Below are 21,650 nucleotides of genomic sequence, written 5' to 3' on the forward strand. Positions count from 1 at the left end.
TGGAGCCATGTCTCCGTGATGCCAATTACATCATATCCGTTAACTGCTATCTGCGCAGTTAATTCGTCTACCTTATTCCGAATACTCCTTGCATTGAGGCACAGAGCCTTCAGGCTTGTCTTTTTAACACCCTTTGTCACTTTTGGATTTTGCTGTAATGTGGCCCTTTTTGATTTTTGCCTTGGGTTTCTCTGCCCTCCACTTTTACTTTTCTTCTTTCTATCTTTTGCTTCTGCCCCCATTCTACTTCCCTCTGTTTTCCTGCATAGGTTCCCATCCCCCTGCCATATTAGTTTAACCCCTCCTCAACAGCACTAGTAAACACTCCCCCTAGGACATTGGTTCCGGTCCTGCCCAGGTGCAGACCGTCCGGTTTGTACTGGTCCCACCTCCCCCAGAACCGGTTCCAATGTCCCAGGAATTTGAATCCCTCCCTTCTGCACCACTCCTCAAGCCACGTATTCATCTGAGCTATCCTGCGATTCCTACTCTGACTAGCACGTGGCACTGGTAGCAATCCTGAGATTACTACTTTTGAGGTCCTACTTTTTAATTTAGCTCCTAGCTCCCTAAATCCGTCTTGTAGGACCTCATCCTGTTTTTTACCGATATCGTTGGTACCTATATGCACCACGACAACTGGCTGTTCACCCTCCCTTTTCAGAATGCCCTGCACCCACTCCGAGACATCCTTGACCCTTGCATCAGGGGGGCAACATACCATCCTGGAGTCTCGGTTGCGACCGCAGAAATGTCTGTCTATTCCCCTTACAATAGAATCCCCTATCACTATAGCTCTCCCACTCTTTTTCCTGCCCTCCTGTGCAGCAGAGCCACCCACAGTGCCATGGACTTGGCTGCTGCTGCCCTCCCCTGATGAGCCATCCCTCTCAACAGTACCCAAAGCGGTGTATCTGTTTTGCAGTGGGATGACCGCAGGGGACCCCTGCACTACCTTACTTCCACTGCTCTTCCTGTTGATCACCCATCCCCTATCTGGCTGTGTAACCTTTACCTGTGGTAAGACCAACTCACTAAACGTGCTATTCCTGTCATTCTCAAGTAACCTTTACTTGTGGTAAGACCAACTCACTAAACGTGCTATTCCTGTCATTCTCAGCATCGTGTATGCTCCAGAGTGAACCCACCCGCGGCTCCAGTGCTGCAATGCAGTCTGTCAGGAGCTGCAGCCAGATACACTTCCCGCACATGTAGTCGTCAGGGACACTGGAAGCGTCCCTGACTTCCCACATAGTACAGGAGGAGCATAACGTGTGTCTGAGCTCTCCTGCCATGACTTAACCCCTAGCTTTTAATTCGTAATTTAGTAACCCCTAGATTATTAGCTTTTTATTCCAGATTTATTGAATTCACTGAATTTAAATTCCTAAGCTGCCATGGTGGGATTTGAACTCACGTTTCTGGATCATTAGTCCAGGCCTCTGGATTACTAGTTCTGTAACTTAACCATCATCATTGTAATATATGTAGCACTCAAATCACTGACTCCACACGGTCTCATAGAAAATAGGTGCAGGAGTAGGCCATTTGGCCCTTCTAGCCTGCACCGCCATTCAATGAGTTCATGGTTGAACATGCAACTTCAGTACCCCATTCCTGCTTTCTCGCCATACCCCTTGATCCCCCTAGTAGTAAGGACTTCATCTAACTCCTTTTTGAATATATTTAGTGAATTGGCCTCAACAACTTTCTGTGTTAGCGAATTCCACAGGTTCACCACTCTCTGTGTGAAGAAGTTTCTCCTCATCTCGGTCCTAAGTGGCTTAGACTGTGTCCCCTAGTTCTGGACTTCCCCAACATTGGGAACATTCTTCCTGCATCTAACCTGTCTAAACCCGTCAGAATTTTAAACGTTTCTATGAGGTCCCCTCTCATTCTTCTGAACTCCAGTGAATACAAGCCCAGTTGATCCAGTCTTTCTTGATATGTCAGTCCCGCCATCCCGGGAATCAGTCTGGTGAACCTTCGCTGCACTCCCTCAATAGCAAGAATGTCCTTCCTCAGGTTAGGAGACCAAAACTGTACACAATACTCCAGGTGTGGCCTCACCAAGGCCCTGTACAACTGTAGCAACACCTCCCTGCCCCTGTACTCAAATCCCCTCGCTATGAAGGCCAACATGCCATTTGCTTTCTTAACCGCCTGCTGTACCTGCATGCCAACCTTCAATGACTGATGTACCATGACACCCAGGTCTCGTTGCACCTCCCCTTTTCCTAATCTGTCACCATTCAGATAATAGTCTGTCTCTCTGTTTTTACCACCAAAGTGGATAACCTCACATTTGTCCACATTATACTTCATCTGCCATGCATTTGCCCACTCACCTAACCTATCCAAGTCGCTCTGCAGCCTCATAGCATCCTCCTCGCAGCTCACACTGCCACCCAACTTAGTGTCTTCCGCAAATTTGGAGATACTACATAGAAACATAGAAAATAGGTGCAGGAGTAGGCCATTCGGCCCTTCTAGCCTGCACCGCCATTCAATGAGTTCATGGCTGAACATTTAACTTCAGTACCCCATTCCTGCTTTCTCGCCATACCCCTTGATCCCCCTAGTAGTAAGGACCTCATCTAACTCCTTTTTGAATATATTTAGTGAATTGGCCTCAACAACTTTCAGTGCTAGAGAATTCCACAGGTTCACCACTCTCTGGGTGAAGAAGTTCCTCCGCATCTCGGTCCTAAATGGCTTACCCCTTATCCTTAGACTGTGACCTCTGGTTCTGGACTTCCCCAACATTGGGAACATTCTTCCTGCATCTAACCTGTCTAACCCCGTCAGAATTTTAAATGTTTCTATGAGGTCCCCTCTCATTCTTCTGAACTCCAGTGAATACAAGCCCAGTTGATCCAGTCTTTCTTGATAGGTCAGTCCCGCCATCCCGGGAATCAGTCTGGTGAACCTTCGCTGCACTCCCTCAATAGCAAGAATGTCCTTCCTCAGGTTAGGAGACCAAAACTGTACACAATACTCCAGGTGTGGCCTCACCAATGCCCTGTACAACTGTAGCAACACCTCCCTGCCCCTGTACTCAAATCCCCTTGCTATGAAGGCCAACATGCCATTTGCTTTCTTAACCGCCTGCTGCACCTGCATGCCAACCTTCAATGACTGATGTACCATGACACCCAGGTCTCTTTGCACCTCCCCTTTTCCTAATCTGTCACCATTCAGATAATAGTCTGTCTCTCTGTTTTTACCACCAAAGTGGATAACCTCACATTTATCCACATTATACTTCATCTGCCATGCATTTGCCCACTCACCTAACCTATCCAAGTCGCTCTGCAGCCTCACAGCATCCTCCTCGCAGCTCACACTGCCACCCAACTTAGTGTCATCCGCAAATTTGGAGATACTACATTTAATCCCCTCATCTAAATCATTAATGTACAGTGTAAACAGCTGGGGCCCCAGCACAGAACCTTGCGGTACCCCACTAGTCACTGCCTGCCATTCTGAAAAGTACCCATTTACTCCTACTCTTTGCTTCCTGTCTGACAACCAGTTCTCAATCCATGTCAGTACACTACCCCCAATCCCATGTGCTCTAACTTTGCACATCAATCTCTTGTGTGGGACCTTGTCGAACGCCTTCTGAAAGTCCAAATATATCACATCAACTGGTTCTCCCTTATCCACTCTACTGGAAACATCCTCAAAAAATTCTAGAAGATTTGTCAAGCATGATTTCCCTTTCACAAATCCATGCTGACTTGGACCTATCATGTCACCTCTTTCCAAATGCACTGCTATGACATCCTTAATAATTGATTCCATCATTTTACCCACTACCGATGTCAGGCTGACCGGTCTATAATTCCCTGTTTTCTCTCTCCCTCCTTTTTTAAAAAGTGGGGTTACATTGGCTACCCTCCACTCCATAGGAACTGATCCAGAGTCAATGGAATGTTGGAAAATGACTGTCAACGCATCCACTATTTCCAAGGCCACCTCCTTAAGTACTCTGGGATGCAGTCCATCAGGCCCTGGGGATTTATCGGCCTTCAATCCCATCAATTTCCCCAACACAATTTCCCGGCTAATAAGGATTTCCCTCAGTTCCTCCTCCTTACTAGACCCCCCGACCCCTTTTATAACCGGAAGGTTGTTCGTGTCCTCCTTCGTGAATACCGAACCAAAGTACTTGTTCAATTGGTCCGCCATTTCTTTGTTCCCCGTTATGACTTCCCCTGATTCTGACTGCAGAGGACCTACGTTTGTCTTTACTAACCTTTTTCTCTTTACATATCTATAGAAACTTTTGCAATCCGTCTTAATGTTCCCTGCAAGCTTCTTCTCATACTCCATTTTCCCTGCCCTAATCAAACCCTAATCAAAACATTTAATCCCCTCGTCTAAATCATTAATGTACAATGTAAACAGCTGGGGCCCCAGCACAGAACCTTGCGGTACCCCACTAGTCACTGCCTGCCATTCTGAAAAGTCCCCATTTACTCCTACTCTTTGCTTCCTGTCTGACAACCAGTTCTCAATCCATGTCAGCACACTACCCCCAATCCCATGTGCTTTAACTTTGCACATTAATCTCTTGTGTTGTAGTAACTGCTGTGACCTTAGTCCTTTATTGTGCAACTCCAGAGTGCCTCTCAGGTGCGGTGGGCAGCCTTTTATACTCTGTCTTGCAGGTACTTTCAGGTCTCCCACCACAGTGCCCTCTGTGGCACACCATTGTACTTATACATTTAATGTACCTGGACAATACATAACATCTCACTCCCCCCCCCCCCCCCCCTCCCCGCCGCCAGTTCCAAAAGCCATTGCTGGTAACCTCGGCCTTATTCGTCCTGGTTGATTTGTGAGTGTGAGTCCATGACCATCCACTGCCCTCTTCCCCCCCCCCCCATGTAGAGCTTATGCTAGCGATCCGGTGCCAGCATGGGTATTTGCAGTCCTTACCTGGGTGATGAAGTACACGAGTATAACCTCCAACAGAAAGCAGGTATACATAGACAGTACATTTGTATGGTATGTATGATATATGGTACAGATGTTATGTCAAAAGGTTGCAGGTGCACTGAACAGTTATTTAATCCCAGCTCCACTGGGTGAGGTACGGTGGCAGTATACTGCCCCTTTTTGCTCGAGGTGATGGCTGTGCTGAGACCGGGTATTGCAACTAGTGCGTTGCCTCTGTTCTCAGTAGTCGCCTTAGCGGCTCATCTGCAGCCGCTAAACCATCGCATGAATCACATAAATTCAGAAATCACATTGGCCCCTTAGGCATCTTAGTCACAGATCCATTAACCCTTTTACTTGTACCTCGTGGTATTAACTTTTTGTAAATCATTCATAGCCATCATTTTAAACACAGTAACCATTCAGCATCAAAATATCAACTCTTATCCTAAATCACTACATCATACAAATCACATTACATATATAGACTCGCTCTTGCCTTACAAAAGTCTTTTTGTGGGGACCACCAACGGTGTAAGGCCCTTTTAAGGCTCCCGGGTGCATTTCCCTTTTAAGACGCCATCTTGTAGTTTCCACGAGGCTTCCCTTGGGCGCCGCCACTTTAGTTGTACTGCTTGCTTTTGTTCTTTGCAGCCACGAGGCTCGCCACCATCTTGAGCTCGCTGGCCTGACGTTTTTCTGCAGTTAAGAAGGGATAGAGGGGATAAAGAAGAGAGAAAAAAAAAGAAAAACGGCCAAGAACGAGTCGCGGATCTGACTGATACTGCAGCCGCTGGAACGGCTCCTCCTGCTGCCGTCATTCAAACCAAGGCTCCCAGCAAGAAGAGGAATGTGATGAATGGCTCCCTGAAGCAGATCAAGGGCACGGGCGCCTCGGAATCCTTCAAAATCGCTACGACGGATCCCCAGGGGAAGGAAGGTGAAGAAGCCAGCAGCCAAGAAAGCAGCAGCCAAGAAATCTCCAGCGACGAAAGCAGCAGCCAAGAACAATTCGATCAGTCATAGTTCCTGTGGCCTCCGTAACTGCTGCTGTATCCGCCGCTCTAGCCCTTATGCCTACCTGAGTAGCTGTCGCATTCTCCTGAGTTACGCCGGCTGCCTCCGTAACCTCCTCTGCCGCCGTGGCCTCCTCTGCCGCTGTTGTCCCAGTAGTTGCCGCCTCTCCTGCGGCCGCCGTAGCCACCACCACCGCCGCCCGACTTTTTCTCCGCACGGCCCCACCCCCCCCGATTTGTCGACAGTCGATGGGTTTGCCGTTCAATGCCTGCTCTTCCAGGGTCTGCTCGTCTGTGTGTGGCTTCTTTCTCCTCCAGCTCGGTCGGCGCTGCTCTTTCGGAACCCAGGGGACAGCGGTCTGTGGAGGAATGATGTCTTCCCAGCTCCCACAGACATTCCCCATCCATCTCCTGCCTAGTAGCATTGGCCCATCGCCTGCAATGACCCACAAAGGTAAACCGTGCGTCTCGTCCCCGTGAGATACCTGCACATCGCTCTGCCAAGAACAGGTATCAGTTCCTTGGTGTAGGTGCGCAGCTTTGCCGTGACCGGGACCAGCTTGGGTTGACCCACAGTTTATCAAAAGTTCTCTGACTCATCAATGACGGACCCGATCCAGTGTCCACTTCCATACTCACTGGGACTCCGTTAATCTTGACCTCCATAATCACTGGAGCCAAATCGTGGGTGCACATATATAGTCCAAGCACCTCATCTTCTTCTGCCTGCTCCTCGCTGGATGGTGGATCATCTACCCTCTCCTCAGCCACACGGTGAGTCAGGTTTCTTGTGCACATACGCTGAAGATGGCCTTTCGTGTGGCAGGTATTGCAGTATACTCCGCAAACTGCACCGGTGAGCCCCATGGCTTCCTTCGCAGCGCCAGAATGGTGCTACTCGATTAGCTCTCCTCGGCGGACTCTGAGTTCCAGGACCCCGAGGTCCGTGCTCTCTGCCCTGGGCAGAGCCACGTTCTGCAGTTTTGTCCGTGGTGGGCGCTATCCTGTGGACAGTGCCTGCCGGGTTCGAGACTGTGTGGATCATCTGCTAAGTGCTGCAAGTCGAGGTCATGAATGCCCTACTGATGGTGATGGCTTGCTTCAGGGTGACTGTAGGTTCAGTGGATAGCAGCCTGTGAAGGAGACCCTCATGGCCAATCCCCATAACAAAAACATCCCACAACGCCTTGTCAAGGTGTGTGCAAAAATCACACGGCGCCGCGAGTCTCCTGAGGTCCGCAGCATATTTGGTGACATCCTGGCCCTCAGGTCTGCAGTGGTGGTAGAATTTGTGCCGGGCCGAGAGGAAGCTTGCCTTCGGTTTCAGTTGGTCATGAATGAGTGTGATCAGCTCTTCATATGACTTGTCCCTGGCGCTCTCGGGTGCCAGCAAATCCCTGACGAGACAGTAAACCTCATCGCCACAACTGGGAAGCAATATCGCCTTACGCTTCTCTCTCAGTGCGTCCGTGTTCCCCGTCAGGTCGTTACCTGTAAAGTAGTACTCGAGCCTTTCCATGAAGGCCTCCCAATCATTGCCCACCCTAAAATCCTTTAACGAGCCCAGAGTAGCCATGGTTGTGTGAAGTTCGTCCGTGTCCTTGTCGCCAATGTAATGTATGTAGCACTCAAATCACTGACTCCACACGGTCTCGTGTTGTTGTAACTGCTGTGACCTTAGTCCTTTATTGTGCAACTCCAGAGTGCCTCTCAGGTGTGGTGGGCAGCCTTTTATACTCTGTCTTGCAGGTACTTTCAGGTCTCCCACCACAGTGCCCTCTGTGGCGCACCATTGTACTTATACATTTAATGTACCTGGACATTACATAACAATCATCATCATCATAGGCAGTCCCTCAGAATCGAGGAAGACTTGCTTCCACTCCTAAAGTGAGTCCTTTGGTGGCTGAACAGTCCAATGCGAGAGCCACAGACCTTGTCACAGGTGGGACAGACATTCGTCGGGGGAAGGGGAGGGGTGGAACTAATTTACTACATGCTCCTTCCGCTGCCTGCGCCTGACCTCTTCACGCTCACGGCGTTGAGATTCGAAGGGTTCTTGTTCCGTCTTACCTTGCTATCAGTTCACACTCAAGTGCAGAAGTCAGATAAAGTTGCCAAGTCACAACAAGAATTGTTAATCCTTGATAGCAGGAAGCTCAGAGAAATGCAATTAACCTTCTATGTCAAAGTGTTTAAAATTTCAGTCAAATCCCCTCTGAGATGGATTAAGTACGTCAGTCTGTCAGTCATGTATCAGCACAAAGCTCCAGGGAATATAAGCCCAGTACAATTAGATTTGTACCAGTCTTACCTTCCCATCAACAAGTCCTCTTGTTTCTCCTGCAACTTCATCTCCCATGGGATTTGGAAATCTTCCCAGACTTTGTTTGTATCGGATCACACTTGTAAGTTCCAATACCATGATGGGGGTGTCATTTACTGCTCTCATAAGTGCAGTGTGAAATCAAACCTACTTACATCCACATTACCTTTCCCTCTTAGTGTTTTCAAATCTTGGATAATCCCCTCCTTCGCTAATGACAACAGCCATGAATTTCTGCAGGGTAGTCCTCATCTAGGGTTACAGACCTAGAGCTGGTAATTGGGATTAGACTAGATGATCTTTTGATGGACGGCGCAGATACGATGGTAAGTACTGCAGGGAATAGAATACGGCCAGGGTGATCTCCTTTACTAGTTTCAATCGCCTGGATGGGTCGGAGAGGAATTTTCCCAGATTTTTTCTCCCTAAATTGGCCTGGGTTTTTATCTGGTTTTTGCCTCTCCCAGGAGATCACATGGCTCCGGTTGGCGTGGAGTGTAGAATGTTTCAGTATAAGGGGTGTTGCAGTGGTGTGGGGCGGACTGGGTGCTCTTTGCCTTTCCGTCATTGTTCATGGGTTTGTATGTAAACTTTGGGGCTGCTGACTGAGGGCCGTGCGGCACTTTGTCGGCCAGAGCGAAATGGCCTCCTTCTGCGCTGTAAATTTCTATGTTTCTATCTCTGGCAGTAACTTTGGTAGGAGAAACTCCATAATTGGCCATATCATTGCCATTTACACCGTCTCTCCGTAGCTTCGACAATCTTCCTTGCGGGTAACCCCGGGGAAATTCCAAGCCAACATGTTTCATTTCTGCTATTCTCCCCTCATAGCTTAAGAGCCCTAAGTCTCAGAATCATCCGTAAAACTTTTCTCCAAAACTTTTCAATGTAGCCTTACATAGAATTACATCGAGTCTATAGCACAGAAACAGGCCATTCGGCCCAAGCAGTCCATGTACCACTCAAGCCTCCTCCCATCCTTCCCCATGTCACTCTATCAGCATAATCCTCAATTCCCTTCTCTCATATGCTTATCTAGCATCCCCTTAAATGTATCTATACTAATCGTCTCAACTACTCCAACACAAAGCAAAATGCTGGAATCTGGAATAAAAACAGAAATTGCTGGAAATCTCAGCAGGTCAGGCAGCATCTGTGGAGAGGAAGCAGAGTTAACGTTTCGGGTCGACAACCCTTCGTCAGAACTGGAGTGTGTTCGGAAAGAACGGATTCTTAACAAGCGCTGAAAGGGGGAGGGGGAGAAAAAACCAAAGGGAAGGTCTGTGGTAGGTTGGAAGACAGGAGAAATTAGAGAGACAAAGGGATGATGGCCCAAATTCAAATGATGCCAGGAGTTAGAAAAACATTAGTCATGATAGATTGTGAATGGTGGGATAATGAACTGCCATTAGACAAGGAGAGAAAAAGAAAGCAGCAGGCTCTGGTGGGGGGGAGGGGGCGGGGTGGGTGGCCAGGGGGGCGGGGGAAGGGAGCCAAAGATTGGCAGCGGTTACGCTCTGAAATTGTTGAACTCGATGTTGAATCCAGAAGGCTGTAAAGTGCCTAAACAAAAGATGAGGTGCTGTTCCTCGAGCTTGCGTTGAGATTCATCGGAACAATGGAGGAGACCGAGGACGGAGAGGTCAGAGTGGGAGTGGAGCGGAGAATTAAAGTGACAGGCGAACGGAAGCTCAGGGTCACACTTACGGACTGAACGGAGGTGTTCCGCAAAGCGGTCACCCAATTTACGCTTGGTCTCCCCAATGTAGAGGAGACCACATCGTGAGCAGCGAATACAGTATACTAAATTGAAAGAAGTACAAGTAAATTACTGTTTCACCTGGAAGGAGTGTTTGGGGCCCTGGATAGTGGGACGGGAGGATGTAAAAGGGCAGGTGTTGCATCTCCTGCGCTTGCACGGGAAGGTGCCGTGGGAAGGGGAGGGGGAGCAAGGGGTGACTGCGGAATGGACCAGGGTGCCGCGGAGGGAGCGATCCCTTCGGCTGAGAGGGGAGGGGAGGGGAAGATGTGATTGGTGGTGGGATCACGCTGGAGGTGGCGGAAATGGCGGAGAATGATCCGTTGAACGTGGAGGCTGGTGGGGTGAAAGGTGAGGACAAGGGGAACACTGTCGTGGTTCTGAGAGGGAGGGGAAGGGGTGAGAGCAGAGGTGCAGGAAATAGGACTGACACGATCGAGGGCCATGTTAACCCCAGTGGACGGGAATCCTCGGTTGAGGAAAAAGAAAGACATGTCAGAGGCACTAGTGTGAAAGAAAGGTGGCGTCATCAGAGCAGATGCGACGGAGACGGAGAAACTGGGAGAGTGGAATGGAGTCCGTACAGGATGCGGGATGGGAGGAAGTGTAGTCCAGGGAGCTGTGGGAGTCCGTGGGCTTATAGTGGATACTCGTCGAAAGCCTATCCCCAAAGATGGAGACAGAGAAGTCGAAGAAGAGAAGGGAAGAGTCGGAGATGGACCATGTGAAGGTGAGGGAAGGGTGGAAATTAGATAGGAAGTGAATTAAATTTTCAAGTTCAGGGCGAGAGCAGGAAACGGCACCGATACAATCATCAATGTACCGGAAAAAGTGGTGAGGGAGGGGATCTGAGTTGAACTGGAACAAAGAATGTTCCACATAGCCCACGAAAAGGCAGGCATAGCTAGGACCCATGCAGGTTCCCATAGCAACACCTTTAATTTGGAGGAAGTGAGTGGAGTTAAAGGAGAAGTTGTTTAATGTGAGAACAGGTTCAGCCGGGCGGAGGAGGGTGGGGGATGGGGACTGGTTGGGCCTCTGCTCGAGGAAGAAGCGGAGCGCCCTCAGGCCATCCTGGTGGGGGATGGAAGTGTAGAGGGATTGAAAGTCCATGATGAAAAGGAGACGGTTGGGGCCAGGAAACTGGAAACTGTTAAAGTGACGGAGGGCGTCGGAGGAGTCGCGGATGTAGGTGGAAGAGAGTGACAAGGGGAGAAAAAAGAGTCGAGATAAAAATAAATAAGTTCTGTGGGGCAAGAACAGGCTGAAATGATGGGTCTACCAGGGCAGTCCCACTTGTGGATCTTGGGAAGGAGGTAGAAGCAGGCTGTACAGGGTTGGGGAACTATGAGGTTGGTAGCTGTGGAGGGAAGATCTTCAGAGGAGATGAGGTCAGTGACGGTCTGGGAAATGATGGCTTGATGTTCAGTGGTGGGGTCATGGTCCAGCGGGAGGTAGGAGGAAGTGTCAGAGAGTTGGCGATCAGCCTCTGCAAGGTTCACCAAACAACAACAGCGCCACTCTTGTCAGCGGGTTTGATGACAAGATTGGGGTTGGATCTGAGCGAGCGGAGTGTTGCAAGTTCAGAGGAAGGTAGGTTGGAGTGAGTGAAGGGAGCAGAGAAATTGAGTCGGCCGATGTCAATGATGAGGTCTAGAGAGGGTAAGAGGCCAGAGGGAGGGGTCCAGGTAGAGCGAGAATTCTGAAAACAGGAGAAAGGGTCAGCTGTGCAGGGGGAAGACTCCTCTCCGTGGTAGCGAGTCTCAACTACTCCCCATGGTAGCGAGTTCCACATTCTCACTTCTGGGGGACAGTTGCTCAAAACTTTACGGAATAGGGTAAATTCACGCCCAACAAAGAGCTGTGCTCACAGAGAATGCAGATTGGAGACAGGGCTACCATACAATTCTCCAATCTGGGTGGCCTTTGAATGCAGCTCCCCTTTTGGAGTTACGGACTGGCGAATTTGCCTTGATATCTCAAATGTAACATCATCAATAATCTATATAAGGTTAGAATAATTAGTATCAGCTTATGGTCAAATGTCCCTAATATTGCCTGGAGGCCCCCAGTGGATGGTCAATGATCACCCCCAAATCCTTTCCCCGTGGGTATTTTTTAAAATTCGTTCATGGGATGTGGGCGTCGCTGCCCATCCCTAATTGCCCCGTGAAAAGGTGGTGGTGAGCCACCTTCTTGAACTGTGTGGTGAAGGTGCTCCCACAGTGCTGTTAGGGAGGGAATTGCAGGATTTTGACCCAGCGATGATGAAGGAACGCCGATATATTTCCAAGTCAGGATGGTGCGTGACTTGGAGGCGAACCTGCAGGTGATGGTGCTCACATGCCCTGGTCCTTCTAGGTGGTAAAGGTTGCGGGTTTGGAAGGTGCTGCCGAAGAAGCCTTGGCGAGTTGCTGCAGTGTATCTTGTACACACTGCAGCCACGGTGCGCCGGTGGTGGAGGGAGTGAATGTTGAAGGTGGTGGATGGGGTGCTAATCAGCGGGCTGCTTTGTCCTGGATGGTTCCGAGCTTCTTAAGTGTTGTTGGAGCTGCACTCATCCAGGCAAGTGGAGAGTGTTCCATCACACTCCTGACTTGTGCCTTGTAGATGGTGGAAAGGCTTTGGGGAGTCAGGAGGTGAGACACTCGCCGCAGAATACCCAGCCTCTGACCTGCTCTTGTTGCCACGGTATTTATGTGGCTGGTCTAGTTAAGTTTCTGCTCAATGGTGACCCCAGGATGTTGATGGTGGGGGATTCGGTGATGGTAATACCATTGAATGTCATGGGGCGGTGGTTAGACTCTTGGAGATGGTCATTGCCTGGCACTTGTGTGGCGCGAATGTTACTTGCCATTTATCAGCTCAACCCTGAATGTCATCCAGGTCTTGCTGTATGCGGGCACGGACTGCTTCATTATCTGAGGAGTTGCGAATGGAACTGAATACTGTGCAATCATCAGTGAACATCCCCACTTCTGACCTTATGATGGAGGGAAGGTCATTGATGAAGCAACTGAAGATGGTTGGGCCTAGGACACTGCCCCGAGGAACTCCTGAGGCTGTGATGACGGACGTCCAACCACCACAACCATCTTCCTTTGTGCTAGGTATGGCTCCAGCCAGTGGAGAGCTTTCCGCCAGATTCCCATTGACTGCGACCAGTGCTGTCATGAAGCTGCCTCCTCCTGTTGATTGTTTAATTGTCCACTTATTATGAACACATTTCATTTTCCCTGTTCCTTTATGCAGTATTAAACTCTATCCATTGAGTTAGTCTAGATCTCTTTCAGTCTTTTTTCCAAGCCACATAGCTTGTTGTTATCAGCAAATGTTCCACCGGTCTTAGAAATACCCTTTCCATATCCTTTCTGACCAGTGTGAAGAGGCAGGAGAACCAGAACAAGTCACCACAGAACTTTTCCCATCACTGAACTGCAATATATCGGCTCCCTGCAGAACTACTAGAAAATGGATTTAGAACATCCCTTTATATGGCTTTCCAAGTGTTTAATATGACATGCACTATGCGGTTTGGTACTGAGCCATTGCATAGAGCCTTAGATGTTTACAGCTTGGGGAGTAGGCAGGGAAGTGGAGCTGAGTCCATGATTGGATCAGCCATGATCTTATTGAATGGCGGAGCAGGCTTGAGGAGCCAAATGCCCTTTTCCTGCTCCTATTTCTTATGTTCTAGCACAGAAGGATGCCATTCGACCCACCTTTTCTGTCCTGGCTGTTTGCTAGAGCAATCTAAAACGAATCCCACTGCCCCGCTCTCTTCCCATAGCCCTGTATTATCATCTGCTTCAAATAATTATCCAATTTTCTATTGAAAGATATAATGGTCGTTACCTCAACCACTCCCAGTAGCAAAATGATCCGCTCTTCAACAACATTCCATGCAAAGGGATGTTTTCCTTATCTGATTCCTCATTTACTGACAATTTGAAACTGATGTCCTCTCTAGAGGAAATGGTCTTTCCCTATTCACTCTGTCAAAACTGTTGGTCATTTTTAGCCTTCTCTGCTCCAGTGGAAATAGTCGCAGCATCTCAAGTGCCATGTCACAACTGTAGTTTCTCATCCCTGGGATCGTTCTGGTGTATGTGCTGTATGAATTTAACATATTTTCTATAATGGGTACCCAGGACTGCACACAGTGCTCCAGCTGCGGCCTAACCATTGCTTTGTACAAATTTATCAAGGTGGCGACTCACCACCACCTTCTCAAGGCCAACTAGGGATGGGCAATAACTCTAGTCTTAGTCTTGTAACTCGATACTCCTGTATATAAACCCCAAATCCTATTGGCCTTTTATTGGCTTCCTCTACCTGCACTTTCAAGAAATTATTGCCATGAATTTCCTCAGAGGTTCTCCAAATCAGACACCATATGAACTTATAGAGATCGTCAGAAACCCCATCTATCCAGGGTTTATCTTCCGTTTCAGTTACGGTGCCCAGAGAACCCTCTAGGAAAGTCCGGCACATGTATTTGCGCCATAGGGGTATGTTTACTCCTCTGTATTCTTCAGCATCTTTCCAGTGTATGTTCCCATTCCTTGTTTTTCCTCCCAAAATGTCTCTTCTCTCTATTAATTTGCATCTGCCACCTATTTGTCCATTCTGCCCACCCACCTGTGTTCTCTAGTCTTCTACAGTATTCCGCACTGCTTGCCCAACTCCCAACTTTTCTAGCATTATCAAATTTTGATATTGTGCTCCCTATAGCAAATCTATTGGGGTAACTTTCAACTTCATTTTTATGTTTCTTTTTATATTATCTGCTTATCCACTTGACAAGGTGACAATGCGCCTTCTTGAACCGTTGCAGTCCGTGTGGTGAAGGTGCTCCCATAATGCTGATCGGTAGAGAGATTTTGACACAGCGACGATGAAGGAATGGATGATGTATGTCCAAGTCAGGATGGTGTGTGACCTGGAAGTGAACTTGGAGGCGATGGTGTTCCCATACATCTGCTGCACGCCGTTTCTCACAGGCACAAAATAAATGTCATTCTAAGGAATAAGCAGGAGTCAGGGTATGAACAACTCCATGAACAATGATCAACATTCGAGCACGTTCAATGTCAGAGTAAACTCAGCAAGCTTTAATTAGTTTACATACTTCCCATCAATGTCCTGTGCTCTTTTTATTTGAAGAATTAATTCCACATACCAGCCTCTTCCAGAACAAGAGAGAATTACAACAGTGTTCTGAGTGAGAGACGTTTATAACTGAAGGAGCATCTCATAACAACATTTCAGCAGAAATCAGTTGCAATCCTTCGTAGCTGAGTTTATGCCCAGATTAACAAACAGTAGCTGGTATAGAATGTCTCTGAATTACTTTGCAGTTTAAGGTGGGGCTGTTAGTGCTGAAGAGAGCAATGGCAGCGAAGAGGGACGTCACCAAGATCCAGGTCGGTGATTGGAGCGTGGGCAGGTACAGCAGGAGCAGCGAGGTCGGGGTGAAGAAGCAGCGAGAGATTGCAGAGGGATGTCACCGGGGCTCAGGAGAGGCGAGAGTTCGGGGCCCAGAAGAGGCGTGGGCCCAGGGGCAACACAGGCCAGCCCACACTGCGATATGTGTGCACACTAGATCCGTGCAGCAGAGCTGGTCTCCAGTCATCTTGGGTAATCCTTGCCACTGGACCAAGACCTAGCTCTGTCAAGCCCGTGTGGTGGCTGGTGTGCAACGGTCACCACACGTTAAAAAAATCCACGCACAGGCATCTTCCACCCTTCAGGTTGTAGTTCGGGATCCGGAATATTAGGTCCTTCATTGAAACACCTGTGAACTCATTCCTTTTTGGCGTGGAAGCAAGTCATCCTCGCTTTGAGGGACTGCCTATGATGATGACATTGGCCCGAACATTCAAAGGAAAAATGTTTCTCCCATGCGCCCTACATCAAGGGAGAGTTCCCAGGTTGCCTTTGTTAGACTGGAGGAGATTACAAGATGATTTGATAGGGATGTTTAAAATTGTAAAGGAATGGGACAGAGTAGATAGGAGCAGCATTTTTCCAGTGGTTGACGGATCTAGAATGAGGGAACATAGCTATAACCTTAAATGTAATGAGAAACTCTTTTACACAGACGGTTGTGAGACTATGGAATTCATTAACAGAGGTGGTGATTGAAGCAGAGACCGTTTAAGAACAGGTTAGTTAGGAGATTGAAGGTAAAGGAGGATAAAGTACGTAGCAAGCCCAATAAGAAAGGGCATGGTTTTGGACTTTATTTAGGGAATGAGGCTGGGCAAGTGGAACGGGTATCAGTGAGAGAGCATTCTGGTGGTAGTGATCATAATTCAGTTAGATTTAGGGTAGTTATGGAAAAGAACAAAGATAGACCAGGAATAAAAGTTCTCAATTGGGGAAAAGCCAATTTTACGGAGCTGAGATGTTATTTAGCCAAATTGGACTGGAAACTGCTTCTTGAAGATAAATCAGCGTCGGAGCACTAGGAGGCATTCAAGAAGGAGAATGTGAGGGTTCTAGAGCTCCCTGGATGTCAAGGGGCATACAGGGTAGGATAAAGGAAAAAAAGGGAGGCTTATGACAGATACCGAGGGCTCAATACTGCAGAAACCCTAGAGGAGTATAGAATGTGCAGGGGTGATGTTAAAAGGAAATTAGGAAAGCAAAGAGAGGGTATGAAAAAATATTCTCAAGTAAAATCAAGGAAAACCCAAAGCTGTTTTATAAATACATTAAGAGCAAGAAGATAACCAAAGAATGAGTAGGGCTGATGAGAGACCATAAAGGTACCCTGTGAGTAGAGGTGGAAGATGTAGTTGGAATGAATACTTTGCGTCTGTTTTCAAAAAAGAGAGGGGCGATGCAGAAATTGTAATCAAGGAGGAGGAGAATGAAATATTAGATGAAATAAACATAGTGAGAGAGGAAGTATTAAGGGGTTTAGCATCTTTGAAATTGGATATATCCCAGGCCCGGATGAAATGTATCCCAGGCTGTTAAGAGAAGCAAGAGAGGAAATAGCAGAGGCTCTGACCATCATTTTTCAATCCTCTCTGGCTACAGGTATGGTGCCGGAGGACTGCTAACCGTTGTTTAAAAAGGGAGAAAGGGCTGGACCGAGTAATTACAGGCCAGTCAGCCTAACCTCGGTGGTGAGAAAATTAGTGGAAAAAATTCTGAGGGACATGATAAATCTTAATTTAGAAAGACACGGATTAATCAAGGAGAGTTAGTGTGGATTTGTTAAGGGAAGGTCGTGTTTGACTAACTTGATTGAATTTTTTGAGGAGGTAACAAGGAGGATTGTTGAGAGTAGTACGTTTGACATGGTTTTTATGGATTTTGATAAGGTCCCACATGGCAGACTGGTCTTAAAAATGTAAAAGTCCATGAGATCCAGGGCAAAGTGGCAAGTTGGATCCAAAATTGGCTCAGAGGCAGGAAGCAAAGGGTAATGGTCAATGGGTGTTTTTGTGACTGGAAGGCTGTTTCCAGTGGGGTTCCGCAGGGCTCGGTACTGGGTCCCTTGCTTTTTGTGGTAGATATCAGTGATCTAGATTTGGATGTAGGGGGCATGAGTAAGAAGTTTGCAGATGATATAAAAATCGGCTGTGTGGTTGATAATGAAGAAGAAAGCTGTAGACTGCAGAAGGATATCAATGAACTGGTCAGGTGGGCAGAACAGTGGCAAATGGAATTCAATCCGGAGAAGTGTGAGGTAATGCATTTGGGGAGGGCTAATAAGGCAAGGGAATACACAATAAATGGTAGGACACTGAGAAGTATAGAAGAACAGAGGGACCTTGGAGTTCATGTCCACAGATCCCTGAAGGTAGCAGGACAGGTAGATAAGGTCATTAAGAAGGCATTCGGGATTCTTGCCTTCATTAGTCGAGGCATAGAATACAAGAGCAGGAAGGTTATGGTTGAACTGTATAAAACACGAGTTAGACCACAGCTACAGTACTGCGTGCTGTTCTGGTCACCATTACAGGAAGGATGTGATTGCACTGGAGAGGGTACAGAGGAGATTTACGAGGATGTTGCCTGGACTGGAGAATTTTAGCTATGAGGAAAGATTGAATAGGCTAGGATTGTTTTCTTTGGAACAGAGTTGGCTGAGGGGAGACCTTATTGAGGGGCCGAGATAGAGTGGATAGGGCAGACTTATTTCCCTTAGCAGAGGGGTCAACAACCAGGGGACATAGATTTATAAAGAAAATTTAGAAGGAATTTGAGGGGTAATGTCTTCACCCAGAGGGTGGTAGGGGTCTGGAACTCACTGCCTGAACGGGTGGTAGAGGCAGAAACTCTCACCACATTTAAAATTTGGATGTGCACTTGAATTTCTGTAACCTACAGGGCTACGGACCGAGAGCTGGAAAGTGGGATTAGGCTGGGGAGCTCTTCGTTGGCCGGCACGGACACGATGAGCCGAAATGGCCTCCCTCCGTGCTGTAAACTTTGAAATTGTTTGATATCCTTATAAGGCCTCAGCAGAACTCTTGCAATTTTTTTCCTGAAATTTATATTTATAGAATGTTTGCTAACAAATATTTAAATAAAGTGGCTGAGCAAAAAACACATGTTTCAATATACACCATTCTCTTGTTTGAAAATAAGGTACATTTATTTCTGACAAGAAAGCAAATAGAAACATAAATAATCATGTTCAAATTGTGCCTCCACCTCTCTCTCCTCCTTTAAGACTCTCCTTAAACCAAACCTCTTTGAAAAAGCTTTTGGAGACGCCTCCTTGTCTCCTTTGGTTTAGCCTCCATATTTTTCTTTATTTCTTTGTGAAGTGCCTTGGGTCATTTTTCTATGTTAAAAGCTCCCATTGGAACACTGTCCAGTTTATGAATTGTGTCTAACCCTCTACCTCTACCCCCACTATGATTTAGTGCCTTGGGATCACTTCTAATTATCCAATATATCTATATTCTATATTACACAAGGACCATCACTCTTTTGGAGAGAGACAGTGACTAAGACAGGCATGAATATTGTGATACATAATTCTTTGCGGAGGAAAATATATTAGGCTTACATAACCAAAATTAAAGCTTTGCCAGCTGCAGTTTAGTACCAATAATTAAATCTATGTGAAGGACTTGAAAATGAACAAGAAATATGAGGGTATGGTGCATTTTTTTTAACACCTCCATGTTGGCAATGATTGAATGTGGTTCTTGTGCCAGAACATACACTGGTATTGTCAAAATGCACCATCCTGAACCAGCCAAAGAAACAATCATCTGGGCATAAATAAAAAGTGCTATTCCAGTGAAATATTTATCAAGCCACTCTAATTCTTTAGTAAATTAAGGATGCAATGTAACATGCTTTCTGAGTCATTCTTCCAAGGTTACACCGAGGATCCTTCGGGGCTCTTCATCCTATATTTCAGTTGTGTCGCTGTTGGCAATCCCATTCATCGTGGAGGCTAAGTGGCACAACACAATTGGCTCGTCAATTTTTGAATTCAAGGTTGAGACGGGATTGAATGCGGGAAATAACGGTTTACGGAACTTTGCTTTAAAGGAGTGAATGTGAGTGCCTCGGTAAACGTTGTAGAAAGACAAGCGCCCATCCTCGTAATCCATAAATATTCCCAGCCGTTCACAGTTGTAGTCTCTGTTCAGATCGAGCAAAATTGACTCATCAGCATGGAGTGCGTAGTATTCCTTGTCAACCAACCTGAGAGACTACGAGAATTTGTTCGTTCCCAGAATAGTTTCTTTACCTTTGCCTTTCCTGGCGATAGTGGAGTAGGTTCCACCCATCCTTGTTCCTTACTTTCATCTCCCAGTAGTGTTTGCCCGATGAGAAACTCTCATTCGTCAGGACATTGAAAGAACTTTCAAATCGCGCTGGCTTGTCTTGGACACTTGTGGACATTGGATTGTATTGGACTGAACGCAGATCACTTGACAAAGTCAAATTCCTGTGTGCTGTATTCTCATCAAAGGTGATATTCCTTGAATCTGCACCATGTTAAAAAAAAGTTACTAAAACTTGAAAATAATTACTAACTCTACATTGTTCAACATCTAAAAATGTGAATCAATAGTGACAGTGTTTGGTCATGTGATTCCACAATTTGGCATTCTTGATCTCAGCTCTGGTATGGTAGTGCAGTGCTTCTGACACTGGACTAACAACCAAGTGGTAACTCTTAGCAACCTCTACCAGCACAACCCTCCAAGATCTCTGCACTCCTCCAATGCTGACCTCTTGCGCAGCCCCAATTTTTATCATTTCACCATTGGCGGCCGTACCTTCAGCTGCCTAAGCTCTGAAATTCCCTCCCTAAACCTCTCCGCCTCTCTCTCCTCCTTCAAACCTACCTCTTTGACCAAGCTTTTGGCCACCTGTCCTAATATCTCCTTATGCGGCTCTGTGTCAATTTTTGTTTGATAACCTGTGAAGCGCCTAGGTTTTACTATGTTAAAGGTGCTATATAAATGCAAGTTTGTTGCCATTAGTTCAAGTCGCTCCAGGACAAGCTGTGGAATTGAATTCAATAACTCTGGTAATTTGTGGGCTGGCACAAGGAAAAGTTCCCAGTGAAAGCTGCTTGATTGGTTCACTAGTGTCTGTAGAGAAGACAACCTGGCAACCCTACCTGGTCTGGCGTACACATGACTCAAGTCCCACACGATGGCCCCACTCGTAGCGAGACCGGGGAGGCCAGCATTGGGCGTGTGGGAAACCCGCAACCGGCTCCATCCCACCCTCGCGGAGCAATTTTCCCTAGATGGGGCGTGTTAAGCCCGCCTGGCGAGTTTCCTGGCCAATTAACAGGAAGTGGGTCTGATTACGTCATTTGATGATTCGTCATCATCCTTAAAGGGACCATGCCCACATTGATTTTGACAGTTCTTTTCAGAGTTCTGCAGCATGACCAATTTCGTAAAAGGGGGGCAGGGGAACGGTGAACCAATCAAACAGCATATTATTTCATTAACTGAACTGGCCGCTACGTGTAACTTTGGAGCACTTACAGAGGGAGACCTCGACCGGCGTGAGAACACCAGCGGCAGGTCGGGACCATAAAAGGAGCGGCGAGCGGCCTCGGGAGCAGCGTGGAGGCCCCGACCTGCGTGAGAATCGTTCTCTAGGGTGCTTACCGTTTTGTTGTAGGACTCTGCAGGTACAGCAGGAGCGGTGAGGTCGGGGCGAAAGAGCAGCGAGAGATTGTAGAGGGACGTGATCGGGACTCAGGAGAGGCATGAGTTCGGCGAAGGCCCAGGGACAGCACGGGCCCAGCCCACACTGCGATATGTGTGCGCACTGGGTCCGTGCAGCAGAGCATGTCTCCAGTCGCCTTGGACAACCTTGCCACTGGACCAAGACCGAGCCTCTTTCAAGCCCGTGTGGTGGCTGATGTGCAACGGCCACCCCACGTTAAAAAAAATCCATGCACAGATATCTTCCACCCTTCAGGATGTTAGTTCAGGACCTGGAATATTAGGTCCTTCATTGAAACATCCGTGAACTCATCCTTTTTTGGCGTGGAAGCAAGTCATCCTGGTTTCGAGGGACTACCTATGATGATGATCTGCAGCATTGAGGTGCAGCAAACACTGACAAACACTGCACTAAGGGGCAC

The 21,650-nt window shown here is 47.5% G+C and overlaps 1 protein-coding gene and 1 pseudogene across 3 annotated transcripts in view; one reads left to right on the top strand and one right to left on the bottom strand.

Annotated features, from left to right (window-relative positions):
• faim2a (Fas apoptotic inhibitory molecule 2a) overlaps positions 1 to 21,650 on the top strand; it is a 251,881-nt gene that overhangs the window by 40,317 nt on the left and 189,914 nt on the right. The gene's annotated exons all lie outside the window — the stretch shown is intronic.
• Positions 19,132 to 21,650, bottom strand: part of LOC139273110 (E3 ubiquitin-protein ligase TRIM39-like) — an 89,202-nt pseudogene continuing 86,683 nt past the window's right edge.

This window comes from Pristiophorus japonicus, chromosome 1, assembly GCF_044704955.1.
Source record: "Pristiophorus japonicus isolate sPriJap1 chromosome 1, sPriJap1.hap1, whole genome shotgun sequence".
Lineage (NCBI taxonomy): Eukaryota > Metazoa > Chordata > Chondrichthyes > Pristiophoridae > Pristiophorus > Pristiophorus japonicus.